Source organism: Leptidea sinapis, chromosome 8 (assembly GCF_905404315.1).
Source record: "Leptidea sinapis chromosome 8, ilLepSina1.1, whole genome shotgun sequence".
Classification (NCBI taxonomy): domain Eukaryota; kingdom Metazoa; phylum Arthropoda; class Insecta; order Lepidoptera; family Pieridae; genus Leptidea; species Leptidea sinapis.
Genome location: NC_066272.1, coordinates 13,660,192 through 13,679,071, shown reverse-complemented (window position 1 = coordinate 13,679,071; position 18,880 = coordinate 13,660,192). Strand labels below are relative to the sequence as shown.

The window sequence follows — 18,880 nt, the reverse complement described above, 5'->3', positions numbered from 1 at the left end:
TTTCGCGTTCTTCATGTTTCATTTTCTTCATATACATATAGGTTCGCATGAAAGGCCGAAGCCAAGTCTTTTATTGATAATATTCTTGTTCCAATGAAGATCAAGCCTAAACCCCGGGCGGGTTTAAAAATAATAAACTTTTATGATATAATACTAAAAAATACGTTTTAAGAAATATATTATACATGCATTATAAGTAATAATGATGAATATTAGTTGAATATAATAATTATAAGATAATATGAAACTAATTTAAGGTATAACTACAAATATACTATTTACATTTATACATTTTTTACAATTTACATTATAAACACAAGTCCAATAATTATTTATGGACGAATATGTTTTAAGTCTGTGTAAGGGATTGTGTCAAAAGCCAAGCCGTATTTTCAAATTTCGCCTACCGTTGAAACTATAAATTTGTAAAGCGGCACGAAGCAGTCCTAAGTTTTCAATAACTGCTGAAGTGAGCGCGGGATGTTTTCAGCATTCTTATAAATATCCAGGAGGCAGTCTATCAATGTAAATCTTTGAAGATTATATTGGGGACAGTCAAAGAAAATGTGATCAAGAGTTTGGATGGATAAATTACAGAATTGATAAGTTGGAGAATCTAAAACACCGATCCTAAATAAATGAGCACCACTACGAGAATGTCCCAGACGTAACCGACAAATTTTCTGTGTAAGTCATTTTTCTTTTTAACAAACCAGGAAGGAGAGATTTCGTTTTTAATGTCGGCTAACCATTTGCCCTTTGTTTGAACAACTTGTTGCCAATAATTCTGAAAGTCTTGCAAGAATGTACCTTTAAAATGAGACAGTGCATCTGTGTGTGGTATGGGAATTTTCAAAGCAGTATGTATCTGATTACTATTCACAATAGATTTAGCAAGATAATCAGCTTGTTCATTTCCTTCCACGCCTATGTGTGAAGGAGTCCAGAATAAAACAATATCTTTTGTTAGGGATAAGCATTGATATTTGTCTCTAATATTGTAACATTACATTTAGGATATTGTAAAGCTTTTAAAACAGTCATGCTATCCGTTATAACAATCCAATTATTATATGACTGTTCTCCAATATAGACTAGAGCAGCATATATGGCAGCACATTCTGCTGTGTATATACTAGCCAAGGTATTTAACCTATGACCAAACCCACTCCGCAGTTGTATGTCATAAACTGCCATACTTTTAGAACCATCAGTATAAAGTTGGTTATAATTTTGCCACTCTGACAGCATACTATAAACATCTTCCTTATATTTTAATGATTCATTAATAATTATTTTAATAGGTGTATATTTTGAATTATAAGAATTTAAATAACATGGCCAAAGAATACTAGAAAATAGATTATGATCACAAGAAAAATGTAACAAATCAGAGATGCCTTTTACTTGATAGTAGGAATTATTGTCAGTTTGGTTGATATAGTCCTGTATCTTTAATAGGAGTGGATGATTATTAATAGAAGTTAATTTGAGAAAGAATTTTGTTTGTAGATATTTGAATCTAAGAGCTAGTGGGGGAATATTACATTCTACTTGTAATGATATAATAGGAGTAGACCTAAAAGCGCCTGTTATGATCCTTAAGCATTTATTTTGTATTTTTTCTAATTTATTCACTAATGTATTTACTCCACCATAATAAAAGAAGGCATACTCAAAATGGCTACGGACTAATGACTTATATAGTGTTAGCAAGATGCGTGGGTCTGCACCCCAATATGTACCAGCTAATGATTTCAGAATATTGCAGGCCTTTAGTGCTCGATTTTCTAATATTTTATTATCCATTGAAATTTCCTGAGTACCATAATATATTTTTGCATCTCTTATTCTTATAGAATGCTTTGAAAATATTACTACTTTGCTTTTGTCAATACTGACCTCAAGACTAAGATATTGAAAATAAAGCTCCAATTTTTTGAGTGCTACATTAAGATCTAACACAACATTTGATAAATTAAGTCCTGAACTATACACTACTAGATCATCAGCAAATTGGAGGTTAGAAACTCTATTACCCAAAACAATATTTATTTGATTTATGTAGATTATAAAGAGCAATGGACTCAAAATTCCACCCTGCAATACGCCTCTATATGAATATTGAGGACCTATTAATTGGTTATTGACTCTAACATAAAGTTTACGACCATGCAAGAAATTGAATATCCAACTATTTTTTCAGGGACATTTAAGGATAGAAAAATGGATGATAATTGTTCTAAATCAACATTCACAATCACATGCTCCTACAACATCCAAAAAAACACCAGCCAATATCTTATCGTCAATCTGGGCACTATGGATGTCAAGACATAAATGCCGTATACTCTCACAAGCAGAACGACCACATCGAAATCCAAATTGATTATTAGGTAAGACGTTGTTACTTTCAATATAAAATATTAATCTCTGTTTTATTAATTGTTCAATAATTTTACCAACACACGAGCTTAGTGTGATAGGACGATATGAATCAGCTGAACTAGAATCTTTCCCATGCTTTAAAATTGGAATTAGACAGTCTGTTTTCCATTCTTCTGGAATAGTGGAGTTCTTCCATAGGAGATTTAATATTTTTAGAAACTTATTTAAGTTAGAAGAGTTTAGGAGTTTAAACATTTTATAGGAGAGCCAATCCAAACCGCATGCAGAGTCCTTTCTTGATGATAGACCAGCTTTTAATTCTTCAATAGTAAAAGGGGCAATCATAAAAGAGTTGGTGCTATTTAAAGGATGATTATTGTGAATAATTGTCAAATTTGGTACTGTATCTGGAGTATATTTGTGTAAAAAGTTGGATATCCAATTATTGCTAGAGAAACAAATATTATTAGAATAAAAGTTCTTAAATTTTCTCATTTTTGTCCAAATCTGTTTCATTGGCGTTAACCTATTTATGGTGGAGCAAAAATCTGTCCAGGATTTACGACGTTCAAGTCTTAATATACATTTTTTCTTTGCTTGAGCTTGCTTAAAATGAATGTAGTTTTGGATATTGCAATTTGATTTGAATAACAGATAAGCCTGTTTGCAATCTTCTACCACTTAAGTACATTGCCCATTCCACCAGGGAAGTTGTCGCTTTCTTTTAGGTAGATTAGTAATATTGTTACAGTGGTAGTTGATTTTAGGTACTGAATTTTCTACCACTCTAAGAATTATGGAACAGAACTTATTGTAAGACTTCTGTAGATTACAATTATTTATATCAAATTGTTTTAACAAGTCATTTACTAAGTTCTCATATTGGCCCCAATTTACTATTTTCAGATTACTGTGTGGAGGAATGTTGGCTGGAATTGAAGAAGATTCAGTTTCCGACACTACCATGGAAAATTTTGTGATTGTAGGCAAGTGATAGCTGCCCAAAGAGTCCTGATGAACTTGCCATTCACAGCACAGGAATAATGAAGATACTATTGTTAGATCTAGTCCATTTGGTCTCCAAGAATTAGTACCCACTGTAGTTGGTTGATCATTATTTAAGAGCATTAAGTCATTATCATCCCTTACATCCATGATGTCTCTACCTCTAGAATTGGTTCTATTACAACCCCAAATGGTATAGTGAGCATTAAAATCAACAGCAATTATTAGTGGTTTTGGAATACTATGCAACAGTCTATTAAATTTAGATTTGTCAAAGTTAGGTACACTGTTGCCAGGACTATAAAAGCTAACAATTGAGACGTCTTCTATTCTATTCTTCCTACTGTGGCTTCTGTGGAAGATATACCACAGATTTGCCAGAATCATGTTAGATTAGACTACCAAGCTTTGAGTATGTGTCTTCTAAGTTTAACGGTTATAATCGGTGTTCAGATTACATAAAGTTTAATTTTCTAATAATATCTGAAACAAATAATATACATGCTTGTAAGACTATAAACGACATACACATATAGAAATACTTAAATAATTAATTAATATAAGTACTAAATAATATTTACAACTTAATCTTATTTATTTTAATATATTTACACAAAATATTTACAAAAGGAGTGTAAACTAGGGAGAGGAGACATTTAACGGAGGTTGGACGGGGGACTTCAGCGGGTATATAATTGTGCAGAGAAGATCATGTGGCGTCGTACATTATAGCCTCCTATCAATATCTACCAAGAAACACAAAAAACTATCCCAGCGGTGGAACTCGGGGTATATAGTATATTCATAGCTGGCAACATATTTTTTAATGGCGTCTGTTATGTTTACAAAATATTTTGCTGTTATGACGAATGTATTAGCTTAAATTAAAAGTTGTGAAATAGTATTTAGATGTGAAATGTGATTTTCTTATCATAATTTTTTAGGCGCTTTGTGACACCCTTACACTGCACGATAAGACATTTTTCAATTAAATTTCGCGCACTGATTGTCCTGGAAGTTGACAGAATGACAGCACCCGTTCACGAGCATGACGCATGGGCCAGCCATCGCCTCCCTCGACCATATTTTATGGAAGGGAACGACCCGTGCATGTAACCGTTCAAGCTATGACATTTAACCGAGCATGACGAAGCCTGTCACGAGAACACATATTATGCAATACTACTGTATATGTACTAAATACCTCTACTTATTATGTTATGATACATTATATGAATTAGCACCCGGGAGCTGATGAATATTCCGGCAAATTTTGATTATTCTATCGTCGGCCTTATGGCCCGTTAATCCTTTTCCTATTTACCATAGTATGACATTGGCCCTGAATGAGTTTATATAACCAAGAGGAAATCAACTTTATGTGGATTAATTCCACTCTGGTGGAATTCTGGAGAGGGAGTCTCGTTGACTGCCGTTGGGTGACTCGTAGGTAGAATTTTACTCCATCTTCAGGGTCATCATTTCAGACGAAGACTAATCTTCGTCTCCCGTCAAGATATTATACTTAAATAAAAACTAAGCGTATTAAACATACGTATCCAGGCATACAAAATTTCACATAATTTAATGTTTCTTAATATAATAATTCGATGTACAACGTCCAAATTAGCAGTGCTAATGTCAAAAGGGTGAACAAACTTAAGACTTACAATACAATACAATAAATTTACTAGCGCCTGTATGTAGCCTTTCAATATTCTTCATATTATTACGTTCTCGCAAAATATTTTACATAAAATTGTACAATAACTTTAATCAAACTGTTTTAAATAATGTTGTCATACAGTAACTCCCGATTTTTCCTCAAAGCTTACCTATAACATTTCAAATCATATAAGAGTCGAAGAACTTATGTAACTTATAATATATTTATTTATAACCTAGTTATGTCGAACCTCGATAAGTTGAAAACCTTAAAATATCGAAAAAATATTTTGATCCCTTCCCTTCAAACATCAAAACCTCCATTACTCAAAATCTCAACCCTCTGTTAACCGAAATAATCAGTGAGTCCCTCCAAGCCACTTAGGTACATATTTTCCCTCCATAGTTCAAAAAATTTAACCTTACCTCTGTATCTCGAACATAGCAATGTTTTATTTTATAACCTTTACAACTCGATTAATTGAGACTTTTTTTGACCGCCGCCCACATTCTCTTGCTACACCAGAGGAATCACAGGAGTGTTGCCGGCCTTTAAGAAAGGTGTACACGCATTTTTTGAAGGTACCCATGTCGTATCGTCCCGGACGTTGTCGGGCGAAGGTGGAATTCGGCGACAGGAATCAGGTGAAACAGCACTTCGGAACACTCCCCGTGATAAATGCGGTAGAAGACACACAATGAAGCGACGTCTCTACGCAACGCCAAGTGATCCAGCCGTTCACAGAGCACTGGGTCCCCGACAATTTGAGCTGCTCTGCATTGCACTTCGTTATTACCTCTATAGTTCGAAGAATACTAAGTTACTTACCGACTCTAAGAATTCGCCGACAGTGTAAGTTTCTTAGAAAGCAATTTTGGAGTACCTACGCAATGAAAAGAATTACCGCGAATTTATGACTCACGTTAGTATGTGTTTTATATTTTTTTATATTAAGGTTGTTTTGAAATAATTTTGACACATAATAAATAAAAATTTATAGAATTATTGAACCTCTCTATGTCGAATTAAAACTGCCTAAGTCGAAATTCTCTATAAGTTGAAAACTCGAATTTTTTGACGTCTCCCTTGATGTTCGACTTATAGAGGTTCTACTGTATTTATTTAATTTATACTTCTTGATAGCAATGGGCTTATGAGTATTTATCTTGATGCATTCGCCTTTGTAAATTTTCTTCAAAGAGGACTCGTACTTCTAAAGGAACAAAGTTATGTTTGATCCTTTGACATAGTGACTCCATCTCATTGAATAGACTCCGTTCTTTCAATGAATAGAGTCAAAAACACAAGCGAGTTTGAGTTTTACTGAGTTTTTCTTATTTTTAGACATCTTTCGAAAGCCGAAAAGAGGCTGAAAGAAATTCATTCCAAAGTATGTAAACAGGTGGAGGAAAATTAAACAGTAGATGTTGAGAATGGAAATTAAGTATATTGCGTGTGTATTTGGCGGTAGCGATCAGCGAAACAGCTCATTGATACTCGAAGTAACATCTCTACGCGATGCAATGTACTAAGCAGTTCACAAAGTATTGGACCTAAACGATTAAAGTGTGTTAAATTTGATTAAATATCTGGATGTGTGGGGGTCCCCCACAGTGCTTGCACAACGCTCTTGTGATTCCTCTGGTGTTGCAAGAGAATGTGCGCAGCGGTGATCACTTAACACCAGGTGACCCGTACGCTCGTTTGTCTTTCTATTCCATAAAAAATTAAGCACATCCGCATTTCACGCGCCCATACGGTCCTTGGCTCCATCTTCAGGATACAATATAAATATATCAGTTGATAACCTGCTAAAGCCCAACAATTGTGTGTTACGAAATTTACTTCTTTATATGAGAGGGGCAAACGGGCAGAGATGCGTTTCCAGCCTTTTAGTTGGGGAGCATGTTTTATGCATGAAGTTCCCTAAGTCGTATGCTAGTGTTGAGATGTTGTCCATTCAAATCTAAGCAATTTGTTATTTTCATGTTAAATCCCTCAGTCAAAGCACTGGAACTTATCTCAAGAGGCGCGAGCTTGAATTCAGCATCGTGGATACATTTTGCAATGTAAATTTTAATTTGTTTATTTAGTTCCAGAAGTGAGAAAAAAATAACTCATATGTGGCCGGACCTGCGCTTTATAGAGGTCTAGAATGTGGGCTGTTTTCTGGGGGTTAAATTGAACAAAGTTAATTGTACTCCATTCCGGAAACTTCTATGAGATGCTCAATAGAAGATACAGTTCAGATTAAGATTCAGTTTCTTCAGGCCCTAACAAAAAAATTCCGGGACAGGTTTTATAACGTTGTCAGAGCTGTGCTTCAGGCATAGAGCTCTGATACCGCAAGATGGTCAGTGATGTTTTTCCACAGGAGTTGAGAGTAGAATTTGAGCCAAAGATAACCCAGAAGCCTCCTCTTTTACTTAAGTTATTCCCAGGTATATATAGCAGGAACAAGAGCAGTTTTCGACAACGCACAGAACTTGCCAGTTTCGGATAGGTGACTTGAAAGCTCGTCGATGACTTTGGTGACGTAGACAGACAGATGAAATTCTTGAGAAATGGATATATATTTATATTTCCTCTTCTATTTGGTGTCTAGCACCGCACACCCAGGTATCGATTCCAGTATCCTGTTTTTGTGGTGTTAGAGAAAAGGTGTATTTTTTCCGTTGTGATAACAAAAAAGTTTTTGCACAGACTGTTACAATAAATTACTGTATAACCTCTGGTATTACAGATGTTTATGGACGGGAGTTTTGATTTTTAATTCGAAGAGTCGTTTGCCCTACCAATATAAAAAATCTATGAGGTAGGCTTATTATTATTTGGTGACGAGCTTAAGACTTCGTAGGAAAGTTGAGCATAGGCTTTTTCCATCGCATTGCGAACTCTTTGTTTGAGATCAGATACGTCGTCCATTGTTAATCCTTCAGTTGATATTGGTTCCAGACACTGCATAATGACACGACCTAAAACAATTATCATGTTATTTTTTTATGGAAGAGGAGGACAAACGAGCGTACGGGTTACCTGATGTTGAGTGATCACCGCCGCCAACATTCTTTTGCACCACCAGAGGAATCACAGGAGCGTTGCCGGATTTTAAGGAAGGTGTATGCGGTTTTTTTGAAGTTATCCATGTAGTATCATTTAATTAATTCGTCTTATGAGATTATTTAAATTTTTTGATTATTTTGGTGTTGAATTTTTTTCTTAAGTCCATTAATTACACGCTTTCTGCTCTCTACAAATGTATAATTAGGTAATCTACTCTAGGTAGTATCACGGAGTAGGTATAGCTACTTACCCGAAGTTGTTTCGATGTGATTAGTTATTGTGACTGTTATAGCGACCATCATCACGAAGCATCCTCACACAAACAATAGATACAAGCTCTAGAGGTACGTGCCTACAATATGCGATATATACATATATACGAAGAAAATAATATTAATGTTAATGTCTTACAAAGTTAATATGTCTAGATAGAGTCTCTTGCTGTTAGACAACCGAGTGTGCGTGACAAGCTACGTCTTACACTCGCGAAGTGCGAATTGCTCAAAATAGAAATGAGTTCTAAAGTTAATTTTTTTCGACGTTTTCACACATTAAAGGCCGGCAACGAATTTCTTGACACACCTGATGTTGCGGATGTCCATGGGCGGTTGCCTCACCTCTCCCCATCCCGTGAGCCTCTTGCCCGTTTGCCCCCTCTTATATATATATAAAAAAGCTGTCATAGTCTATCTAGAGGTATAAATGATCTCAGGTTAATGTAAATATCATCTCACCCTTTCCACAAATCCATTTACTATGGTCTATAAAATGAAGAGGAGAAAATACGATTGGTATTATTTGTCGCTGTGCTGCTATTGCCGTAAAGAACGCGCCATTCTTGAATGGGAGCATCGTTGAATAATTATAATTTCGTCTTCCTTCCGGGAATATCCATATCTTCGTCTGAAATCGAAAAATTGTTACTATGTAGGTATGATTCAACTAATGTGTTATTTATTAACTAGTAGTTTAGTCAAAGTGGCTGACCCGACAGACGTTGTTCTGTACACAATGACGGTCTATTCTGTACATAATAAGTACTGTTTTGTATGATTTTGTCAATAATATTTCATAAGATCAAGAATTATTACGTAAAATATGCTCCCTGTTGTTTTAATGAAATTGTTTCACAGCAGAACTGTACAGCCGTGCTTCAATAAATTCTATCATAGAAAAAAAGTCAATACAAAACAAATATTGGAGACAAAAATAATTAATGGGTCGCAAATTGAAATAAAAACTATCCTATCTCTCAAGTTGGACTAAACTGCACTCCATGAAGTAATCCCCATTAGTTCACTGGAAACAAACATCAGGACACTGGATTTATGTAGGTACTTAGTCTGGCAATAAATACTGTTACAATTAAAAATAAACAAAATATTACATTTGAATTTGGAATCTGTCATTTGTATATGATTGTTCATTGAGTTTTCTCATTATGGCGCCAATACATTGTACAATATTTTGCGATATTAAATTAGAGTGGGGTGATAAAGAGAACCGCTGTGATTGCATTACATAAAGTAGGTATGGAGCCAAATGCAATTTTAAAACTCTCCATACGCTTGTTATTAGTAAAATATTTGTGTACCGGGCTATTAATAGGTACAATGAGAACTCCTCTGTTTGTAACAGAAAAATATCTGGCCATCCACGTAGTGTTCGTACAAAAAAGGTGGTCCAAGCAGTAATGGAAAGAATTCAAAGAAATCCTGTCCGAAAGCAAATGATTTTATCTCGGAAGATAAAGATAGCACCTAGACCCATGTCGCGTATTTTAGAAGGTGCCTTAAGACTTGCAGCGTATAAGAGACGTATTGGTTATTTCTTAATTGATAATTTTAAAAAGAATAAGACGGTAAAATCGAAACAACTACTGAAGCGGTACACAAAAGGAGGTAACAGAAACATTTTGTTTACGGATGAGAAATTTTTTACAATTGAGGAGCATTTTAACAATAAATGACCGTATTTATGCCGAAAGCTCTAAGGAAGCTTCCCACTTAGTCGACAGAGTGCAACGTGGGCACTATCTGACTTCAGTGATGGTTTGGTGGGGTATTAGCTATAAAGGAGTGACTGAGCCATACTTTTGTGAAAAAGGTATCAAACATCGGCACAAGTGCATCAAGATACCATTCGTGAGAAGGTAGTGACGCCCCTTAACAACACCATGTTCAATTACCAAGATTGGTCCTTCTAGCAAAACTCGGCGCCGGGTAAAGCTCGGTCTACGCAGTCTTGGTTGGAAACGAACGACTTCATCAAAGCTGAAGACTAGTCCCGATCTTAATCCGCTGGATTATGATTTATGGTCAGTTTTAGAGAGTACGGGTTGCTCTGAACGAAATGATAATTTGGAGTCTGTAAAACAATCCGTAGGATTGGCAGTTAAGAATTTTCCCATGGAAAGAGTGCGTGCATTTATTGATAACTGGCCTAAACGTTTAAAAGACTGTATTGCAGCCAATGGAGTCCACTTCGAATAAACTTTTTATATTTTAAATTGTTTTATGTTTATGTATTAAACTAACACACTGAAAATGTAATAACTGTTAATTGCAATAGAAATTTTGTTTTTTTTATTTCAGTATTTATGGCAAGATTAGGTATAATAATAACTAATATAGCGAATGAGTGAGCAGGTCACGATTACCTTTTTTGTGGTGATGACTTCTGAGATAGTACTTAGTTCTTTGTATGCTTTTTTAGTGTCATTTCTATTAACGAATGCAACACCACCTAAATATGCGGCAATTCCAACGGGTCCTGAGTATAATATTTCATTTTTTGCCACTATCGTCACTTTACCAGCGGCTTCACAAACTTGGCATGCACCTAAAAGAAACGAAATGATTTTGATACATGATTTGAGAGAGTCATTCAAAATTGTATATTTCTTGTGCTTCACATAGTTCACCTACTATTTAAGTTTTTATATATATAATTTCATTAGTTTAACTCACTAGAAAGTTTTGAATTTAATATTGTATTTGAGATAATCTTGAGGACAATTGCAACCAAAAGTCATTACTTATTGAAAATCTGAAGAAGCATATTAACCTGTCAATAAAAGTTGCATATATAATTTTAGTTATGTTGTATTATTTGTCAGAAAGCATATTTTGCTGTTAAAATAAATTTTAACAGAGTTGCTACGTTTTATTATAGTAACAACAACGTTGTTTAAGTCATGTTGATGTAAATACGTTAGGTACTTATTATTAATATTATTAACTATAAATGAAAGTAGGCCTAAATTTTTACTTTTTTAATCTATAGCATACGAATGGTAAATATACCCTCAGATAATTTATACGTCTAGTTATGGCCTCTTGTTGCTAGACAACAAATGAAAACAGTCCAGGTTTACTACTGTAGTGTGCGTGACAAGCTACTGATAGCCATAATATGTGTATAAAATTGTATAACAAAATGCCTGAGGACTTGAAAATAATGTCAAATAAAATGTTCATACCAAGACTCTTTAAATGGCTGCTTGGAAATAATTTTTCTAGTGTTAATTTATATTTAAATAGAGTAATAAAGTTTTTGCATGCTTTTAATTTTAGCTGGATAGAGGACAAATTGTAGTATTTAAGATATGGACATACCCTATTTCAAAGCAAAATAAATAATTTCATTTCATTACATCTTACATTCGCGGTTTGTATGTCACTTTGTGTTAGTATGCGTAAATTACTCAAAATAGAGGTTAGTTCTAAATTCTTTTTTTTTCAACGTATTCACTTCCGTCATAGTCTCTCTAGATGTATAAATGATATAAGAGATATAACTATGCCTGTGCAGATAATCAACGGATATTTTGAAATTGATTGTGCGCCTAGTATGCATGTTGGGGTCGACTAGTCTTGCCATTCCAGCTCCTCAAAGTAATTTATTAGGCCTCTGCCCACCCAAGCAATCCACGGTGACACAGGTAAACTCCTGCTCCGGTATATGGCCCACCCCTACATTCCAGGGTATTTACATTTACATTTCAGAACGACGTATGCGGCTGTCTCTTCTGTCTTTAAACACGGGCACTGTCAAGGACAACAATGGACTTCGATATAGTAGCGTATAATAGCGCAAAGACGACGAAAGCTTGGAAAAATAATTGTGGTTGGAAATACTGAAAGCAAAAGATCGTTCGGTCGTCATCCAAATTCTCTATGGCTGTTAGAGATGCGCTGCGCAGAATACGGTGGAGGCAAACCATCTGCTCCAGATGGAACCATAATGATGACCACGATTCTCACATATGAGGGACCGACCCGAGAGAGAGCGTTTAGACAAACAAATCGTGTTCAATTCCAGTTAAGTTTACTCTATGTAATCATAGATGGCGCTGTATTTTTATTGTGAATTAAATGAAACACGCTATCAAGGATTAATCCAATATTACCTACTATGATTATTATGTATGGGTCTGTATTCAAGACTATGCAACAAGAGACGCCCCGCGACTGTTGTTGCGTAGTCTTTGCGGCCTCCACGGCCCACGTCCTACTTCGCTGTGAAAGCCAGAGCTGCTAACAGCACAGAGGAGGTTTTAGTCGGTATGGGGTGACACTCGAGTCCGACATATTACGCCCCGTTCCGGGGCGTAAATACGCAACAGTATTTCCTCCTCTCAAAAAAAAAAAAAAAGTGTCTGTATTCTAATCAATTTTATACTAGGTATGACGATTCTTTCCAAAAAAGATAGATTCTTAAATCGATTCGAATCGTAATCTGATAAATCGATTCAGAAAAAATCGAGGTCTTAAAAATCTATTTTTTTAAATTTGTATTTACAATGTAAGTAATAATCCATTTTATGAAAAACAAGAATGATACCATAATAAACAATTTCTGGGATCTCCTATCAGTAAAATCAGGAATTTTTAGTTCAGGGATTTCGATAATTACAATTATTTTTATTACCATATCAAAATATCAGATCAGACATAAAAGAAGACATTTAATTTCTAAATGTATTTGTTACGTTAAAAAGTTAAGAGGGTAGATAACATAGCTTATAGTTCCCAATGATTCATATCTAAGCTTTTTAAAAACAACAATCTGTCAAGTCTACTGGGATCCAAGCGGATCCGCTCATCACTTGCGATGTTGCAGGCAATCGAAAAAAGGCGCTCACAGGGAACAGATGATCCTACGATACTCATATACATCACGGCTATTGAGTGAACATGGTGGTAAATAGAGTTTTTTTGTTCTTGCCAATAAAGTATAGGATCATACTTTAGGTGCACAACTGCCTGTGATAAATAGTGTTTAAACTCTACTTGACTTGACTTTCCAGTGCAAGTGTATTACATGTAGAGAGTTGCTTTTTGACAAGCAACTAATGAAAATCCCAAATTCCTTTTTCTAAATCAGTCCCTTCTATTGCGTCGAATTCTTCAGTATTATTTTGTGGAAGTTGTTGCTGTGATTGAATATCTAAAATTGAATATTCTATTTATTGCTCGAGAACAGGCTACATGTTCAGCAAAATGAATTTTTAAAACCTAGGATCTAAAATTGTCGCAGCAGCTAACCTATGAACTTGTTCAATATTTCCAAATCTTTTCTTTAACCGTCCATAATTAAAGTTCTTGATTTAGCTCCAATGTCAGTTGAAGTTTTCATCGTATTATATGTTCCAGTCCGACAAGATACGATTGGTATAATTTAACTGGCTGTATCATAGTCTTATCCCGATATTTCTCTAGTTATTACTTCTAATGGTCTCAATATATTTATAAGATCTTTTAGAAATTCTAACTGCTGTGCAGTTAGCATTGTTGGTGCTTTAGGATACTTGAGTAATATTGGCGCAATAATTTCAGATAACTCAACAAATCGTTCCAATTGATAAAAAACAGAATTCCACCTGGTACATACAGACTGAATCAGCCCCAAAGGCTTTGTTCGGTGATCTTGAGCTTTCTTTAAAGCGTCAGCAGCATTTGTATTATGCTTAAAATATGTAGTATAATATCTTCGACAGCTGTTAGTAAATTCTTGGCTTCTTCCAGTCCATCCTTATTGTCAAAATATGGTTTTGATGCTACTAAGTTTAATGTATGGGCAAAACATGGCATGTGTTTATTTTTGCCATAAACATTTGTGACAGCTTTAACGATATTTGCGTCATTGTCCGTGATAAACGCTACCACTTTGTTACTTATAATGCCCCATTTTTCTGTCATATTGATAATTACTTCTGCTAATTAGTCAGCATTATATGGTTTTGTTAGAGCAGGTACACTAAAAGTTATGCTCATTAATTTATTTCCATATATACAATGACCAGTTAAGCCTAAATAGCTTTCACTATTATGCGAGTCGGTCCAAACATCTGCAGTTAAAGACAGTTCTTCTACTTCTTGTATTTTTAATTTAAGTTGTGTCGAACGAATGTCATACTTATCGTCAATCATGTGAGTAATTGTTGTTCTGGCTGGAACTTTATATAGTGGTGCTACTACTTTCATTAAATAATTACAGAAAAAATCTAAAGTCGATTTTCAAGGGTAAAATATCGATACACTGAATCGATTCAGTACGACATATCGATTTAAAAAATAGATTTATTTGGTCCGAGGAATCGATTCTTCGATTAATCGATTGGAGATGGCCATCCCTATTATAAACCTTGTTTTACAGTATATTTCAACTATCATTAATTCCAGTAGAATAAATACAAGTGACCAGTGCCAGTGTGTATGTATCATTGAACCCGCTCACGTGCAAACCGCATAGGGTTTTGTATGACAATGGAAGATAAAATGATATACTGAAATGCTTACAATGAAGCAACAAACAGATTTATAGTTTGATTGATCGATTGAACTGGAATGTTGGGATACTTTGGCCACATTGCCCGACGCCTTCCCAGTAATTCAAACAAACTGATAGTCATAGGTGGGGGCAAAATACCACATGGTCGATCACGTAGCCGCTGGTCGGACCAGATCAAGACACTCACTGGCTTACCACTTACGACTGCAATACGGAAGGCCGAGGACCGAAAGGAGTAGAAGTCTTAAGTCACCAACGTTGCGAAAAGCTTGAATTACGGACAAGACTTTAAGAAATGAAGAACGCTACCAAGAAGAAGAAGGGCGTATGAGTTTTACCAGCTTGCTTGGATGCGTGCAGTCTGTGCATGGTAGAGTTTCTTTCGCAAGGTAGAGCCTAGGCAGTAGTAGTAGTAGGAGAGCTTGTTGCATTACAGGAGTAACTAACAATTCAATAAAGTAATAGAACAGTAGCGTAACTAAGTTCTGTTTTACCACAATAAAAAGAACTTTTGAAATTCGAAGTTACCACAAGAAAAAGTACTACGTAATACGTATAGATGGCGGTAACAAATAACACAATAAGGACAAATTTTAATAATGTAGGTACTATGTTAGACTCACTGTTTAAGCATTTACTCAACACATGAAAGTATAATAATTATTAGTATTACATTGTTAAAATAATTATATAAATTCTATTTTACCACAATAAACAGAACTTTTGAAATTCGAAGTTACCACAAGAGAAAGTACTACGTAATACGTATAGATGGTGGTAACAACAATATAGCGTAATCTTGACTTTTCAGTAGACCATACATAAACAAAACCCATTCTATGTAATCAGTGGCGTTCTATATATTCAAGTCGTAACGTACAAAGCCGAAATATGGAACATGGCACAAACTGCAACAGAATAAGCTCGACTGCTATTCTATACATTGCCGTTTATGTTGTTATTGATGTTTAACATATTCTTGGTCAATAAGCAGTATTGATTCAGTTCAGATTTGGTTCGGACAGTGACAGTTGATACACAGCTAAAGAGAAAAGTGTGCTGACATTGTCTTTAAGCATATGTTTGCTGTTCCGCTATTGGACTGCGAATGATATGTCCTCATATGTGTATACAACGTCATTGAGTGTAATTATAGTATTTACCCTGTCTCCTTTTTCGTTCTGTACATTATTTTCTTACCCACCTAAAACATCCAATAACGATTGATGATTTGAAACAATGACAGCTCCTATATCTTCTGACAAAACAGATTCATTGCGAACTTCCCACGTTACGCCTATTATTATTCTTGCTACATGCTTAAGTAGTTTTGCACACATCCTGAAATATTTAACGTTTAATGTTAAATTAAATATCCAACGAAAACTTAGATTTTGATCATTCTTTCCAATTTCACATATCACAAAATATTTTCTTGACAGCCAACTTCTAAATCACGACTTGAATGGTATTAATAATGTATTAGACTCAGACTAAGGATTGGTCTCCACTGCGCTCCAAGAAGATACCACACCACCTAAGAACAATTGCTTTAATATTACGGCAACTTTATATTGTAGTGTGTATTTATAAAGATGAATTTGTATGTTTTTTGGCATATTGACATTCAATAGCATCTTTCAAGTTTAGTAACTAATATACGGTTCGTGTTATTTTACATTGAAATTAATCAAATACAAAATACTTACTTATGATATGTGATCCCAGCGTCTTTCTTATTTCATGTAGTATTCTTTTTACAAAGTTTTACTACGCAACCCAATTTTAGTTTAAATTATTATCAAAGTTTAACAGAACATGTGGCTTGCCTTAGGATCCTCTAAGGACAATTAATATCATGTTTTAAAGATCATGTCGGTAAATCAAGTATGTAATTGATCTAAATGAGAACAGAAAGGAAGTTGTACTAACGATGAACATGGAATAAAAATAACAAACATTGAAATGGATGTCAGTTTAAACGAACAAATTAAAATAAACAATATTAATACAGGCATAAAAAGCATTTATTTTCTCAAATTTGAATCCCTTGGAATTCTTTTCGATGTCATTTCTAATATACTAAATACTACTACCGCAGAGCAAAATCTAGAAAATATTAGACAATTTTATTTTGTATATACATTAGGATTATAAAGGGGAGGTATTAGAACCGGAAGCGTATGGTCACGCAAAGACTTAATGAAAAAAAAGCGAATGAATAATATGTGCTATGAGTGCTCTTATAACATTTTATATAGCAGCAACACAAATTCTTCCTGTGTTAATTTAGGGATGACAAATTTAGCTCAGATAAACAAGTCTATAATGTGCTGCTATGGAAAGAAGCATGGTAGGAAAAAGAAAAAGAGTATTTAAAAAAATGGAGCAAAAATGAGAATGAAGAAAGAAATTAATATGGAACAGGATAAGGAACGCAATGACAGTAATAGGAAAGGCAATAATAATAGAATAGCTATAACGGATAGCTGTTTTAATCATTAGATATATTTAAAATAACCAATCCGAATTAAAGAAAACTATATCGAGAAAAGAGAAAGACAGTTCAAAAGGTAGGACGAGCTAAGATCACCACCAAGAGACCGGAATGACGCGGGAATAAATTAAGTGGATATATTCAGTTGGAGGATGCTTTTAGCAAAAAAGGGCAGAAAGGAAAATTTTGATATCGACTTGTAATCAATTAATTAAACTTAATTCAATCTTAATTTAAAGATAATCATGTAACATGTCTGAACACAAAAGATTTGATAAACATAAACACATTAATGTACTTACGTAATATTTTTCACATTTCTAGGTCTGATTAAAAAATACGGCCAAATAACACTTGCAAGAAGAAATCCGAAAAAATAGAATACCGTTAAATTATAAAAATATTTAATATGATCTCTTACACTCCACAAAAATAATAACAAGTTAAGTAGTGCAATTATAATACATAAATACCAGAGCTCCACCATTTTATCGAAATGCTTACTGCTCAGGAAATAATAATATAATGATATTATAGCATCTTCCAGTGACTTATCGGTATATAAAGTCGAGTCTACACCAGCAGTTTAAACCCATATTAAAAAACTACATTGAATCATCAGTTTTATTCTAAATACAAAATATCTAATTTATTATTAACAAGCTAACCTCGACTAAAAATATCTTCTTATTTTCTACATTAGCACGGACCGGTTGCGAGTAGTACTTTTTAAACATTCATAAAACCATTCTCATATTAACAGCGTCTTTTTATCAAAGTTTATTAGTAAGATTAGTACTGCAGTTGAGACCCCTGTGTATTCCCTTTTTCCATACCATTCCACTCTTAATTTTTTTAAATATGACACACGAGATGCAAGACAACGATATATTTGATAAAAAATACATAATCAGAATATCCATGACTCGGATCTATATTGATAATATAAATGTAATGCTGAATGTCATTAACCACAAGGCTATTTAGGTCGTCTGAATTGTTGTACGCTTTGCCTTTAAACCAAGAGCCATACAGACAAACTATTTTGCTTGTTTTCTCCATCTTAAATAAACTAATCAAAAAATTGTACATATGATACATAAAAAGAAAAAGCTTGGTAAGTATTTGACCAATTTAATAATTGTTTCACCGGTAGAATGCTTTATTATTACAGAGTTTTATTTAAAATAAACGATAACGCCGAATCCGAAAATCGAGGCATATTGAGTTCTCGTAATAACACTTGTATTCTAGCCATCAAGATAATTATTGTCATCTTAATTTATATAAATTACGTGACACGTTGTTTGTGCCGACCGCGATGGTCTCCTAAACTACTGAATTTTTTTTTATTTTAATGGGGATTACTTCATGGAGTGCAGTTTGGTCCAACTTGAGAGATTGGATAGTTTTAATTTCGATTTGGGAACCATAATTATTTTTATTTTCAGTATATGTTTTGTATG

General features: G+C 34.3%; 1 long non-coding RNA gene across 1 annotated transcript; it reads left to right on the top strand.

Annotated features, from left to right (window-relative positions):
• The first annotated feature begins 437 nt into the window (after positions 1–437).
• On the top strand, positions 438–4,310 carry LOC126965769 (uncharacterized). Its single transcript, XR_007729588.1, has 3 exons — positions 438–687; positions 2,207–2,396; positions 3,295–4,310. It is a non-coding gene; the product is annotated as an uncharacterized LOC126965769 (long non-coding RNA).
• Positions 4,311–18,880: the final 14,570 nt, after the last annotated feature.